Below are 16,157 nucleotides of genomic sequence, written 5' to 3'. Positions count from 1 at the left end.
ATAAATAAACAAATATAAAGAATAAAGGAATAGTGTGTTCAGATTATCTAATTTCTCCCTTAAATTTCAACACTTTAAAGATGTCATTCCATGTCTGTTGGTATTCATAGCTTCAGCTGAAAAGTCAATTACTTTTTAAATTTAAGGTGTCTTTTTCCTCTGGTTGATTTTAAGATTTTCTCTATCTTTGGTTTTCAACAGTTTAACTAGGATATGCCTAAAGATACTTCCTTTGCTTTTTTTCTAAATATTTATTTATATATTTGGTTATGCTGGGTCTTAGTAGCTGCGTGTGGGATCTACTTCCCTGAACAGTGATCAAACCCAGTGCCCCTGCATTGGGAATGTGGAGTTTTAGCTACTGGACCACCAGGGAAGTCCTGATACTTACTTTTCTTTGTATTTTTTGCTTGGGTTTGGTGAGATTCTTGAAGCTGTGGGTTGATGTCTTTCAGCAGTGTTAGAAAATTCACAGCCATTATTCCTTCATACATTGCTTCTCTCCTCATCTTCTAGAACTCCAATTACCTATATATTAGACTTTGAGAAGTGAAGTGGTTTATGGGGTTCTCAAGGACAGATAATCACGATGGTGTGATCACTCACCTAGAGCCAGACATCCTGGAATGTGAAGTCAAGTGGGCCTTAGGAAGCATCACTATGAACAAAGCTAGTGGAGGTGATGGAATTCCAGTTGAGCTATTTCAAATCCTAAAAGATGATAATGTGAAACTGCTGCATTCAATATGCCAGCAAATTTGGAAAACTCAGCAGTGGCCACAGGACTGGAAAAGGTCAGTTTTCATTCCAATCCCAAAGAAAGGCAATGCAAAAGAATGTTCAAACTACCGCACAATTGCATTCATCTCACACGCTAGTAAAGTCATGCTCAAAGCCAGGCTTCAGCAATACATGAACCGTGAACTTCCAGATGTTCAAGCTGGATTTAGAAAAGGCAGAGAAACCAGAGATCAAATTGCTAACATCTGAAAAAGCAAGAGAGTTCCAGAAAAACATCTATTTCTGCTTTATTGACTATGTCAAAGCCTTTGACTGTATGGATCACAATAAACTGTGGAAAATTCTGAAAGAGAAGGGCATACCAGACCACCTGACCTGCCTCTTGAGAAACCTGTATGCAGGTCAGGAAGCAACAGTTAGAACTGGACATGGAACAACAGACTGGTTCCAAATAAGAAAAGGAGTACGTCAAGGCTGTATATTGTCACCCCGCTTATTTAACTTATATGCAGAGTACATCATGAGAAACGCTGTGCTGGAGGAAGCACAAGCTGGAATCAAGATTGCCGGGAGAAATATCAATAACCTCAGATATGCAGATGACACCACCCTTATGGCAGAAAGTGAAGAAGAACTAAGCCTCTTGATGAAAGTGAAAGAGGACAGTGAAAAAGTTGGCTTGAAGCTCAACATTCAGAAAACTAAGACATCTGGTCCCATCACTTCATGGCAAATAGATGGGGAAACAGTGGAAACAGTGGCTGACTTTATTTTTCTGGGCTCCAAAATCACTGCTGATGGTGACTGCAGCCATGAAATTAAAAGACACTTATTCCTTGGAAGGAAAGTTATGACCAACCTAGACAGCATATTAAAAAGCAGAGATATTACTTTGTAGAAAAAGGTCCGTCTAGTCAAGGCTATGGTTTTTCCAGTGGTTATGTATGGATGTGAGAGTTGGACTATAAAGAAAGCTGAGTGCCGAAGAATTGATGCTTTTGAACTGTGGTGCTGGAGAAGACTCTTGAGAGTCCCTTGGACAGCAAGGAGATCCAACTGGTCCATCCTAAAGGAGATCAGTCTTGAGTATTCATTGGAAGGATTGATGTTGAAGCTGAAACTCCAATACTTTGGTCACCTGATGCAAAGAGCTGACTCATCTGAAAAGACCCTGATGCTGGGAAATATTGAGGGCAGGAGGAGAAGGGGACGACAGAGGATGAGATGGTTGGATGGCATCACCGACTCAATGGATATGGGTTTGAGTGGACTCCGGGAGTTGGTGATGGACAGGGAGGCCTGGCGTGCTGCGGTTCATGGGGTCACAAAGAGTCGGACATGACTGAGCGACTGAACTGAAGACTTTGAGAATTTCCTCCATGTCTCTTATGCTTTTTTCTGTACTTCCAAATTTTTTCTCTCTGTACTTCACTAATTCTGTGACGCTAAGTCCAATCTGTTCTTAAATCCATCCACTAAGTTATTAATTTGACATATAGTTTTTCAGTTCAGTAATAACTTTGATTTTTTTTTTACAGATTCCAATTTTGCAATGAAATTCCATCATTTAATTCATACTTTCCTCAATTTTCTTTAACATATTCTTCATCATCACTTTAAGTTATCGCTAGCTCTAAAATCCAGATCCTTTGTGTTTACATTCTCAGTATTTTGTTCACTTATCAGTCAATGTTCCTGCCTCTTCACATGTCTACAACTTTGAGTTTTTATTTTTTGACCATACCAAGCGACATCCAGAACTTCTCTGAATGGGGATCAAACCTGTGCCCTTGCAGTGGAAGCATGGTGCCTTAACCACGGATCATCAGAGAAGTCCTCTACAACTTAATATGTCAAACACTGTGTATAAAGGATCTACAATCAAGGATTGAGTGAATCAGATGGGCTGTAGCTCTAGTAAGGCTTAATTCACCTCTTCTTCACCTAGTCCTTCAGGTGTGGCCCTCTGAGACTTATGCTTAAGAGCTTGGTCTGTCTTCTCAGTCCTGTAAGTTCTGCCTTTCAAAAATTGTGACCGTAGCTTTTTAGCTTCTCATCCCACGTAGATTCAAAATATGGCAACAGTCTTTAGGTGAAGACTCATCATATATTTGCTTCAGACTCCTCTTTCCAGCAAGATTTTGTCTCTCTTAGAGAAGGAACTTATGGTTGCCAGGGATGAGGGAAGGAACAGTTAGGGAGTTTGGGATGAACATGTACATACTGCTATATTTAAAATCAATAACCATCAGGGACCTACTGGATAGCACAGGGAACTCTGCTCAATGGACGGGAGGGGAGTTTGGGGGAGAATGGATACATGTAGGTGTATGGCTGAGTCCCTTTGCTGTCCACCTGAAACTATCGTAACACTGTTAATTGGCTATACACCAATATAAAATATAAAGCTAAAAAAGTTTGAGTGCTGTAAAAAAAAAACACCACCAGAATTTGTTTCCTAGTACCCCCCAATATTATGAGCTTTTGCTTTGCCTTCCTGGGTGAGCCTGCATCCCCCAGAACTGCTTCAGAGCTCAGCAAATGTCTCTTGGGAATACTGGACTTGCCTTTGGGGCTCCTCTCCTTTCCAACCCATCAAGTCAGTTCCACACGACTGCCAAAAGATCTGCTAGTTTCTCCTTCCCACAGAATATTTCCTCTTCTTGGACCAAGTCAGATCCTTAGGCCACACCCAGAATCAACAATTATCCTTCACCCTCCAACCCCACTCTGGGAAAAACAATAACCTGTGCTACTTAGTAAACCCAGGCAGGGTTCTTCCTTCTCTGGAAATATATCTAATTTGGTTCTCATTGCCTTCATAGATCTCTGATTTCTTTAAAAATATAATATTTTGCAATTGATTTGTTTTTCTCCCAGTTGTTTCAGTTGAATGTTGTCCTGTCACAATGCACAACATTCTACTCTGAGGCAGAGGATTTCCCTTTGTTACACAGAAAGGGAAAACTAAGACACACAGAGATGGTAAGGCACTGCTTTTCAAACCAGGTTTGGCTGACCACAATTTCCCTAGAGCCACCTAGGACGTCATGGTGGCATGGTGGGGCGGTGGTGGGGGGGGAATGTTTTTAAGAAATAATTCTGTTTATTCATTTATTTATGGCTATGCTGAGTCTCAGTTGCTGCTTGGGCTTTTCTCTAGTTGGGGTGAGCAGGGGCTACTCTTTAGTTGAAGTATGAGGGCTTCTCACTGCAGTGGCTTCTCGTTGCAGAGCACAGGCTCCAGGGCATGCAGGCTTCAACAGTCACGACAAGCGGACTCAGTAGTTGCAGCTTCCTGGGCTCTAGAGCAGTTTCAATAGTTGAGGGGCATGGACTCGGTTGCTCCTCGGCATATGGGATCTTCCCTGATCAGGCATCAAACCCCTGTCTCCCGCACTGGCAGACAGATTCTTTAGCTAGGTGGGGTTTTATCTGATTTGTTCTGAACACCTTCCTGATCAGTAACAATCATATTAACTCATCGTTACAATTTTAATTGGCTTTGTCTTTTTATTATAGTCTAGGATCTTGTATCCGGAGAAGGCAATGGCAAGCCACTCCAGTACTCTTGCCTAGAAAATCCCATGGACGGAGGAGCCTGGGTAGGCTGCAGTCCATGGGGTCGCTACGAGTCAGACATGACTGAGCGACTTCACTTTCACACGTTGGAGAAGGAAATGGCAACCCACTCCAGTGTTCTTGCCTGGAGAATCCCAGGGACGGGGGAGCCTGGTGGGACACGACACACAGAGTCGGACACGACTGAAGTGACTTAGCAGTAGCAGCAGGATCTTGTATGTAACAGCCAGCAGCAACGGGACTTTCTCAAACGCCCCGTCTCCTCCTCTTCAGACAGAGTCAGATATGACGCAACTGACGATGATTAATTGGGCAAACTGGAGGTGAGAGGAACACACGGTTTTCTTTCCTCACGCTTCTCTCTGCCTTGGGGGAGGAAAATCTTCTGCCTTTCATCCTTTCAATCTCTTCCAAGATCACTCTAGTGGGAAAAATTATTCATCTGATTGTATACTTGATGAGGCTCATTACACTAGTTAGTGGGACTCCAGCGCTTTAAAGGCAAGAATCCAAACTCCACACGGTTTATTTCTTCTCTGGAATCCATGCCATAAAATTCTCTTTACCCTCTGTCTCCACCTGTTGGGATGGGAGTGGAGGGTGGAGAGGAAGGCATGCCTCCTACAAGGAACAGAAAGCCGTATGTCTCTAAACCAAGGCTGAGTTTTTCAATTCCACTGTTTCCCACTTGCCTACTATTCCTTGTCCACATGTTCTTTCCTTTTTATTAATATAATTTATTTATTTATTTTTGGCTGTGTAGGGTCTTTGTTGCGGTGCGTGGGCTTTCTATAGTTCAGAGAGCAGACGCTACGTTCTAGTTGCAGTACGCAGGCTTGCCACTGCAGTGGCTTCTCTTGCTGCAGACCACAGGCTTTAGGTGAACAGGCTTCAGTAGTTGCAGCATGTGGGCTCTGTCGTTTCAGCTCCCAGACTCTAGAGCACAGGCTCAGTACTTGCAACACATGGTCTTAGATGCTCCGAGGCATGTGGGATCTTCCTGGATCACGGATCGAACTCTTGTCTCCTGCCTTGCAGGCGGATTCTTTACCACTGAGCTACCAGAGAAGTCTCATATGTTCTCTTCGTCCACATCCCAAGAAAGGAGGCCAAATGGACAGAAGAATTCAAATGCCAAAACTCTGAAATCTTTAACACATGCTGTGTGCTGAAAAGACCTGTGACTTTTTATACCATTTGGCACTGGTCCTTTGGTTTCACTTTTAGAAATCTGTGGACCTTTGGATCTTTTATCTGGGACCCGCAATCTTCCTGGATCAGCAGTGCCAGAAAGTACTGGCTCTCCCTGAGAGCTGGGTGTCAGACTTTTCTCTTGAGTACTCAAACATTTCTCAAGAGGCCATATTAATGTCATGTCTGCTGAAGCGGTGTTCCTTGGCACCTTTGGGGTGGGGCCTTTCATCTATCTCTGTGGGCATTCCAGTTCTGCTCATTCTAAAACACCTGAATTTGTTGGTTGTTTTGTTTTCTATAACATACTATAATTCTTTAAATAAAGGGGCTATTGGGACTTCCCTGGTGATCCAGTGGTTAAGATTTCACCTTCCAGTGCAGGGGGTGCGAGTTCAATCCCTGGTTAGGAAGCTAAGATCCCACATCACTCAAAACATTAAACGGAAACAGTACTGTAACAAATTCAATAAACACTTTAAAAATGGTCCACATCAAAAAATAAAAATCTAAAAAATAAATAAATAAAGGGGCTACAATTTGCCAAGTATTGCTTCTTCTTTTTTTTTTTTCTTCCCAAGTATTGTTTCTTTGCAAGTATAAAGGGCAAAACGATATACTCAGAACATCCAATTGTTGAAGACAAAGGAAGAATTTGAGACTAATCTTCCTTCAAATTCAATTCAGTGACAGCCTGGTACAGACTCGATACATTCTTTACTCCAATACTTTTTTTCAACTTTCTCAGTCCCATTCTATTCAGTGTGTCAGTCGCTCCGTCATCTAGGACTCTCTGCAAGCCCATGGACTGCAGTCCACCAGGCTCCTCTGTTAATGGGATTCTCCAGGCAAGAATACCAAAGTGGGTTGCCATTCCCTTCTCCAGGGGATCTTCCTGACCCAAGGACTGAACCCGGGTCTCCTGCATTGCAGGCAGATTCTCTACCATCTGAGCCACCAGGAAAGCCCATTCTATTCAGTAAATGTACTCACCTACTGACAGACTTACTTTTGTAAAGATGGATTTCTGCCAAAGTTATTTTTCAAACTTTTTTCCTGTTGATTAAAATGTTCAGTCTCCCAGCTAAGCAGTTACTCTGTGCTTCTGGAAAGAAGAGGACCCAAGTGTTTTTATTTTCTAAGTTATTTCGATTCACTCAAAGAATGGATCTAATCACTGTCATCAAAGTTTAAGAATGAGATTAATTTAAGCGCAAATGAGCTTTAAATTAAAACACCGTAATTATACTTACTCCAAGGCCATGAGGATTTTTTTTCAATCTCCATTTAGCAATAGCTTCACATTATTGTTATACTTAATACTTGGGCTTCCCTTGTGACTCAGCTGGTAAAGAATCTGCCTGCAATGCGGGAGACCTGGGTTCGAGCCCTGGGTTGGGAAGATCCCCTGGAAAAGGGAAAGACTACCCACTGCAGTATTCTGGCCTGGAGAATTCCATGGACTACATAGCCCATGGTGTCACAAAGAGTCAGACACGACTGAGTGACTTTCACTTTCATATTGTTATACTTGGAAATAACGGAAGTGAAAGAATAGATTTGCCAAAAGATATACAGCAAGACCCACTTGCAGGGAATTCCCTGGCAGTCCAGTGGTTAAGATTCCATGGTTCCACTGCAAGGGGCATGGGTTCAATTCCTGGTTGGGGAACTAAGCTCTCGCATGCCAGGCAGTGCAGCCAAAAAAAGAGAGAGAGAGAGAAAGGAAAAAAAGAGAAAAAATCTGCTTGCAATGTTTCAAGATAGGAAATGTGGTACTCATTTGGTACAAAACCTTTTTGCTACTTTTAACCTGCCTCTTTTCTTAATCCCAACAATTCCTGAAGGAGGATCAGTTGGGAGAAGGGAGTCCATGATGTCAAGGGCTGTACACCAGATCCAGGTCTGATCACACCCAGTTTCACATGACCAGAGTCAGAATGCCTTAGAAACAGACAAAGTTTGCACAAGACTCACTCTACCAGCTCAGTTCCACCTGAGGGATTTAGGTAAACCATGAAGCCTTTCTAGCACTTGCCAGCCAACTCTTGGCACTCACTGCAAAATGTCAGTGGGTCACCCATGCACTCTTGGCACTCAAGGCAAAATGTCAGTGGGTCACCCGTGCACTCTTTGCCTATGAATTAAATTGTGTGCCTGTCCTCCACCCTAAATTCATGTTGAAACCTTACCTTCCAGTGTTATGGTATTTGGAGATGGGGCCCTTGGAAGGTAATTAGGGTTAGATGAGCTCATGAGGGTGGGGTCCTCGTGATGGGCTTAGTGACCTCATAAGGAAAGATCAGAGAGCTTGCTCCCTCTCTGCCATGTGAAGATGTAGACCGAAGACCACCATCTGCAACCCAAGGAGAAAGCTCCCATCAGAGACCGGCCCTGCTGGCACCTTGATCCTGGACTTCTCAGCCTCTCAAACTGTGAGAAATAAATGTGTGTTGTTCAAGCCTCCCAATCTATGACATTTTATTATGGCAGCCAGAGCTAAGACATTATTCCTTGCTCTTTTGGAGAGTGTAAAAAAGGAAAGCTAAAAAAACAACAAACTGCTTCAGAAGCAGCTTTCACTGAACTAGAAAGGAAAGAGGAAAAGGGCTTTGAATTATTGCTAGAACGAAGCTAAGGTCAAATTCCCTTTGCTAGGAACTAAAGAGATAAAAAGGAAAGGTAAGAAACTGCCCCTAGCACCCCCCTATTCTAGGTTAGCCACTTCCAGAGGTTACTAAGAAAATGCTTTCTATATCCTGTGATAAGTGCTAAGATGTGGGTATGGGATTCCCAGGTGGTGCAGTGGTAAAGAATCTGCCTGCCCATGCAGGAGGCAGGGGTTCAACCCCTGGATCGGGAAGATGCCCTGGAGGAGGAAATGGCAGCCCACTCCAGTGTTCTTGCCTCAGAAATCCCACGGACAGAGGAGCCTGGCGGACTACAGTCGCAAAGAGTTGGATACAACTGACTGAGCACACACTCAGGCCAAGACATGGGTGTACCCAATTATGGGAACGAGTCCCACATTGAGATTATTCCTGAGCTGGTGCTGAAAGACAGTTAAGAATTACCAGGTGAGGAAAGGTGGAAAAGGCTTTCTACATAGAAGGAACAGTATGAGCAAGCTCACAAACTCTAAGCCACTGGGTGTTAGTATTATCGGAAGTGGAAAGTGTGAGGTGGGTGGAGGCCACCATTAAAGCCAAAGAAAACCTGAAGAGAAAGGAAAAAACCAATGGCTGGAAACCCCTTTTTCCTTGCAAGGTATTGAAAACAAAAATCCCATGGGAATTCTATTCACTTAAAGACCATGGGCAAGAACCTCCCTAGCAGTTCAGTGGTTAAGACTCTGCACTTCCAATGCAGGGGGTGAGGATTTGACCCCTAGTCAGGGAACTAGGATCCCACAAGCTGCACAGTGTGGCCAAAGACACACAAAAAATCCCCAAAACCATGGGCAGCCAGGGCCAGGACAACGGGGCATATAGTTTCATCAGATGTCTGGACTTGGGACTTCAGAAGAGCTCACCTTAATCTGTTTTTGAGCCACGTCTATGAGACAGCCTCGGGACTGTGAGAGTCCCCAGTGCCCCCTTGATACACCACAAACTCACTGACTAACCTCAGGCTGGCCATTCTGCACTCTGGATTTCAGTTTCCCCATCCCTAAGACAAAGGAATCACCTGTAAAGCATTTCTCAGGAATTACATTTTACTCTTTCCCTGACAACTTTTTTTGAAAGGGACAGGGCGAATGTGATTTACTTCTTGACTTGTTCCAGTAAGAATTTTCAAGAAGCTTAAAAAGACAGTGTTACAGATCCAACATGTCTGTAGGAAGTAGATAAGAGAGATGAAGGGATCAGGAAAACAAAGATAGGGAAGCAGAGATGAGGCTGTTACGCCAAATCCACGCCAGATACATCTACCTTCATGGTGGGGAGGGGGCACACAGCAGAGGAAGCAGCGGCTCAGGAGTTTCACTGCAGCCAAAGCCAAGAAGGTCCATGATCAGACACACAACATGTATCCCCAAGAGGCAGGTGACCTACTGCATGGGAGAAGCCACTTAATGTTAACCGGCTTTTTTTCTTTTTGGTAATTGAGTATAGTTACTTTACAATGCTGTGTTAGTTTCTGCTGTACATGAAGTGAATCAGCTACATGCATACATATATCCCCTCCCTTTCGGACCTCACTCCCACCCTCCACCCCACCTGTCTAAGTCACTGCAGAACATCGAGCTGAGCTCTCTGCCCTCAGGTTCCCACTAGCCATCTATTTTCACACAAGGCAGCGCACACAAGCCAATCCCAGTCCCCCAGGCCGTCTCCCCGCCCTGGGTCCACACACCCATTCCCTATGTCAGCATCTCTATTCCTGCCTGGCAAATAGGTCCATCTGTACCATTTTTCTAGATTTCACACATACACATTAGTAGACGATATTTGTTTTTCTCTTTCTGACCTACTTTACTGTGTGTGACACTCTATGGGTCCATCTATGTCTCTACAAATGACCCAGTTTCATTCTTTTTTAAGGCTGAGTAATATCCATAACCAGTCAATCGTAAAGGAAATCAACCCTGAATATTCATTAGAAGGACAGATGCTGAAGCTAAAACTCCAATACTTTGGCCACCTGATGTGAAGAACTGACTCACTGGAAGACCCTGACACTGGGAAAGACTGAAGGCAGGAGGAGAAGGGGACGACAGAGGATAAGATGGTTGGAGGGCATCACTGACTCAATGGGCATGAGTCTGAGCAAGCTCTGGGAGTTGGTGATGGACAGGGAAGCCTGTTGTGCTGCAGTCCATGGGGTCGTGAAGAGTCGGACATGACTTGGCGACTGAACAACAACAAAATATCCCTAATGTTAATCTGTTTCCGAAGTTTAAACTGTAAACATAGTTATACACACACACACACATATATATAGTTATATGTTATATATATACAGTTATATACATATCTAGTTATATACATATCTAGTTATATACATATATATGTGTGTGTATATATGTTATATATATACAGTTATATACATACATAGATACATACATATATATATATATACACACACACACACACTTTTTTTCCGCAATACTCAGAGATCAGTTAACTTAGAAAACCTGGGCAGCTGGCTAGAGTGAGGCGGTCCCCATGTGATTTACAAGGAGTATCCCCTGAACAATTAGAAAACTAAGAACAGAGCAATCTGCACTGTGGTCCTGCCTGGGTTCCATCAAAGAAACCAGGAAGCCTGAGTGCAGGGAGCGATCATGGACCCACCCTCCTCCAGGTGCAGCCAGGAGCCTATTGAATGCCCCGCTCCGTCAAGGAGAGAGGGTTCAGCGGAGGCTACTACTTACTGAAGAAACACTGAAGCCTGTGGAGCAGAGGCAGAACAATAAATACTTCTGCAATGCTACCAGGAAGCCTGAGCTCACTTTCTTTGCCTTGGCACTGAGCTGAATATTGATTAGAAATCCTCTCCAACCGTGACATTCAAGAGAACTGGTGTCCAGGGCCCAGATCAGCAAGGTACCAGCCTGTGGGCTCTTCTCTTTCTTCAGTAAATGAAACCCATGGCCATCTGCAGTATAAAGACAGGGTCAAGGTCAGAGTCGGGAGGGTCTGCTGGCCCCAACACCTGGGCTTCCCAGGGACCAGCTGGAGAGGCGGCTCAGGTGTGTTTTCTAAGGACCGCACCCTTGTAGCACCCACGTTAGACTTGTAAAAATCGAATTATAACACAAATACAGTAAAGTGCACGACGAGCTTAAATTTAAAGTGTGGGGCTTGTTGAATGTTTACATCTTTAAATACCCATGTAACCACTGCCAGAAAGAAAAGAAACCCTTTCAGCATCTCACAAGGTTCTTTCCCAATCAATACATCCAAATCACTTTTGTGGCTATAGGCTCTTTTATCGCAGTGTACTGGTCCATTGTATGGCTCAGTTCAGTTCAGTCGCTCAGTCGTGTCTGACTCTCCGTGACCCCATGAATCACAGCATGCCAGGCCTCCCTGTCCATCACCAACTCCCGGAGTTCACTCAAACTCATGTCCACAGAGTTGGTGATACCATCCAGCCATCTCATTCTCTGTCGTCCCCTTCTCCTCCCGCCCCGTATGGCTAGGCCAAAATTTATTTCTCCTTGACTGACGTATGGACTACTTCCTCCAGATTGAGGCTGTTATGAGTAAAACTACTGTGGATATTCCTATTATGGATTTTTTAAAAAATAAGTCTTACTGACATAGAATGCACATATGATAAAATTCACCCTGTTAGAAGTGTACCATTCCACAGTTGTTTAGTATGGGAAATTCCGTGGAGGTCCAATGGTTAGGACTCAGTGCTCTCACTGCCATGGCATGCGTTCAGCCCCTGACTGGGGAACTAAGATTCCACAAGCTGCATGGTGTGGCAAAAAAAAAAAAAAGTTTTTTACTCTATACACAGAGTCATGGGACCATCACCTCTAATTCCCTACCACCTAACGTGCCTTGCTGCTGGTATACATTTTCATTTCTCATGGGTATAAACCAAGGCTGCCTAGTCATAACAAATCTTGTTTAGCTTCAGTGTTTTCTAAACCAGGCATTATTTCAAATCCTCACCCACACTTGGTATTGTCAGTCTCTTTAATTTTAGCCATTCTGGTGGGTGTGTGGCTCTACATCAGATTTAAAACCACTTCTGTCTCAAATCCCCATCCTCTGACAACCAAACTAGCACAGACTGAAAGCTGCATTTCCCTACTGAAGGCTCACCCATCAACCTTTAGGACTGCTGCTTCCTCTTTTTCTTTCTTTTTCAGAATAGACATCTGTGACTTCCAAAATGTTAGATCAAATGATAAATGAGGTTCCCTGAGTTACTTGAAAAAAGAACTTTAAAACATATGATGCCACTTGAATCTGGTCATTTTAAATTCCTCTTGACACTAGATTGTCAAACTGGAACAAAGCAGAAGTGAAGGTTTTCTAACGATACAAGTCAGCAGCTCTCAAATTGTAGCCAAATCCAAAATACAAAGAGTACTTCAAACATTTCTTCACCTGCAAGGGAAAAGCTTATTCTTTTCAATTAATATGAGCAAACTTTAACTGCTCAACATACATTATTTCCAACAAAGGTCCGTGTAGTCAGAGCTATGGTTTTTCCAGTAGTCATGTACGGATATGAGAGTTGGACCAAAGAGAAGGCTGAGCGCCGAAGAATTGATGCTTTCAAATTGTGGTGCTAGAGAAGACTCTTGAGAGTCCCTTGGACAGCAAGGAGATCAAACCAGTCAATAGTAAAGGAAATCAACCCTGAATATTCATTGGAAGGATTGATGCTGAAGCTGTAATACTTTGGCCACCTGATGCGAAGAGCCGACTCATTGGAAAAGACCCTGATGCTGGGGAAGATTGAGGATGGGAGGAGAAGGGGATGACAGAGGATGAGATGGTTGGATGGCATCACCGGCTCTATGGACATGAGTTTGTGCAAACTTTGGGAGATAGTGAAGGATAAGGAAGCCAGGCGTGCTGCAGTCTATGGGGTCGCAAAGAGTCAGACAGGACTAAGCAGCTGAGCAACAACAACAGTACATTATTTCATATAATCCCTGTAATATTTCTGTGAAAGTTATACAATTATTCCCATTTTACAGATGAGAAAACTGACACATCCAGAGGCTAAGGAAACTTTTCAAAGTTACATTGTTGGAGAGTGGGATTTTCTCCCAATCCTCTCTGTCGCAGGGCTCTTTGTCACTTCCCTCTGCTGTCTCATCTTCTCAGCCTGGACTGTGACAGGTCACTCTATGAATCTCTGTTGACTATATCAACTTCCCACAGAGCAACTTGAAAAATTTTTTTTTCAGTGAAAAGAAAACCTTCATAGGAGATCTGAGTATTGAAATGGAGTCATGATTATATAATTCTTAGAGTGAACAGTCAACTGTCTAAGCATAACTTGAAAATAAGAATAAGCGTGACTGGCTTCACAAAAGATGCGTTAGGACTTGACTGGATCTGAGTGGTTCACATGGTGAAGCTCAACTCAGATGTCAGAGCAGGGATACACCAGTAGAAGAAGCACCATTTCTCTGGGCTCAGAACTGGGCTAGTTTTTCCCTTCAAGTGAGAGTCAGAGACGTGCTCACCACCTCAAGGCTTGCATTCCTATCTTATAAACCCTACTGTAAGCAGTGTCAGCACTCCTGTTCCAAACTGCCAAACGTATGCTCCCACCTGACCATGCCAGAGCTTTTTACTTCTCTCTGTGCACCCTGAAAATGTTAGGATTTGGTGGGATCGGGAGGTTCAAGAGAGAGGGAATATATATATACATGGAGCTGATTTGTTTTGTTGTATAGCAGAAACTAACACAACATTGTAAAGCAATTATACTTCAATAAAAAAATAATAAATGAAAAAAACTCTGTAAGGGCCGATGGGAAAAAAATCTAACAGTGGATACATATGTTAATACAGGCACAATTGATTCACTTTGCTGTACAGCAGAAACTAACACAACACTGAAATCAACCATGTCCGTGGGTGCATGCTAAGTATTGTCCAACTCTTTGAGACCCCATGGACTGTAGCCCTCCAGGCTCCTCTATCCACGGGATTCTCCAGGCAAGAATACTGGAGTGGGTTGCCATGCCCTCCTCCAGGGGATCTTCCTGACCTAGGGATCAAACCTATTTCTCTTGCATCTCCTGCATTGGCAGACACATTCTTTACCACCAGTGCCACTTGGGAAGTCCTAAATCAACCATACTCTAATAAAAAAAAAATTTTTTTTAAGATAAACAATACAGGATTGTTAGGATTTAGGAGCTCAGCACTTTGAGAGGGAACATTTTGGCAATTATTCCATTTCCCTTTTCATTGGAATACGCTTGATATGATCTGTCCTTCACAGATAGCTAGAACACTAAAGACATTAGAAAAGAAGTTCATTTCAAATAACTGAAGGAGGAGTGTCTCCTTGTATCCCCTGCAACACCCCCAGAAGTCCCATGACAAGAAGACAGATGTGGATATGTAGCCAGAGACAGCCTGTTCCTCTCATAATATGCTACTCCAAACCCCCAGATGTGCGCAGAAACAATCAAACACAATTACACATGTGTTCTAACACATGGTCATATGTGGTCTAGCTGACATATCTGCTTCCCAGATGGCGCCAGTGATAAAGAACCCAACTGCTAATGCAGGAGACGCAGGTTCAATCCCCGGGTCAGGAAGATCCCCTGGAGGAGGGCATGGCAACCCACTCCACTATTCTTGTCTGGAGAATCCCATGGACAGAGGAGCCTGGCAGGCTACAGCCCATAGCTTCGCAAAGAACCGGACACAAATAAAGTGATTTAGTACATCTTACATAATATCAGGCAATTAACTGTTGATTGTAAAAAACCTTTTCTGCCACACATTGACTAACAGACTGGCTGTTTTGGTGTCATATAACAGCTTGTGTTCAATACGGAACTGCCTGGCCTTACAGTCTGACGCAGCCTACTTAGAGAAAAACAAAAACAACATCAGGAATCTTAACCTAAAGAGCCACTGGGTCACTTTAAAGTGCTGATGGAGAGTCGGGGTGAGGGGGCAGGGGGGTGGGGAGCAAGTCTGGACTACTTTTGGTAAGGGAGGGCATTTTCAACAGAAAAAAAACAATCTATGCGATGTTAGTTGCTCAGTCATGTTAGTTGCTCTTTGAGACCCCATGGACTGTAACCCGTCATGCTTCTCTGTCCAAGAAGTTCTCCAGGAAAGAATACTGGGGTGGGTTGCCTTTCCCTTCTCCAAGGGATCATCCCTGACCTGGGGATCGAATCTGGGTCTCCCGCATTGCAGGCAAATTCTTTATCATCGGAGCTACTGGAACTTTAAGCAAATTCCACTTTGGGGGATAAAACAGGAGAACAAGTATGGGGCAAGATCCAGGGGGGTACTTGGGGCCACCAGGGGGCCAGGTCACCAAGATGTCTCTAAGGCATTGTGGGAGAGAGGTTATTTGCCCAAAATGGCACCAAGTAGATGTCTACTAAGTTTTTCAAATCCACATGTCATTCTTTTCTATTATCATGCGTCAAAACTTAGCTTTCCCAGACTTCCCTAGTGGTCCATTGCTTAAGACTCCAAGTTCCCAATGCAGCAGGCCTGGGTTCCATGCCTGGTCGCAAGTAAGACCTGGCACAGCCAAATATTAAAAAACACAAAACAAAACTTAGCTTTCCCATAATGAAAGTTTGCTCCTTCTGATTTCCCAAAAACTGTTTTATTTTATTAGCTCTGACTGCCAGCTCATTCTCCAGTGACACAGGCCTGAAGCTTGTCCTCTGGTTTGGGCACATACAGATGGTGAAGTGCACCCTGCTAATAACCTTGTGTCCAGCCACACCCTGGGGAACTTGGATCTCATGATTAGGACAAAAGCTCTTCATAAGGAAAAATGAACTCAAACAGGATTAATGGCACAGCTAAAGACAGAGGCACATACATTATAAGAGCATAACTGGGAGCAGTGGAAGGGACTTTACAAGATACGTGCAGAATTGTACCTTTATTTCTGATGTGAGTACACAAGCCTGCAAAGATGCATAAAATAAGCATTCACTCAGCCAT

General features: G+C 43.6%; 1 protein-coding gene across 6 annotated transcripts in view; it reads right to left on the bottom strand.

Moving 5' to 3' along the window:
* The window catches only part of SLC35D4 (solute carrier family 35 member D4), a 119,844-nt gene that overhangs the window by 22,687 nt on the left and 81,000 nt on the right, over nucleotides 1-16,157 (bottom strand). The window contains exons 14-15 of one of the 6 annotated variants that reach the window (XR_008684656.2): nucleotides 10,892-11,115; nucleotides 6,524-6,619 (exon numbers count right to left, since the gene is read on the bottom strand). The exons of 2 other annotated variants lie outside the window; for them this stretch is intronic. The gene's annotated coding sequence lies outside the window, so the exon portion shown is untranslated. Of the gene's footprint in view, nucleotides 1-6,507; nucleotides 6,620-10,891; nucleotides 11,116-16,157 lie in introns of all 6 variants that reach the window. 3 more of the 6 variants (XR_008684658.2, XR_008684657.2, XR_016036687.1) reach the window with 3 other exon arrangements.

This window comes from Moschus berezovskii, chromosome 28 (assembly GCF_049115385.1).
Source record: "Moschus berezovskii isolate FMDL1 chromosome 28, NW_MosBer_1.0, whole genome shotgun sequence".
Taxonomy (NCBI): domain Eukaryota; kingdom Metazoa; phylum Chordata; class Mammalia; order Artiodactyla; family Moschidae; genus Moschus; species Moschus berezovskii.
This window is presented reverse-complemented; position numbering and strand designations above follow the sequence as displayed.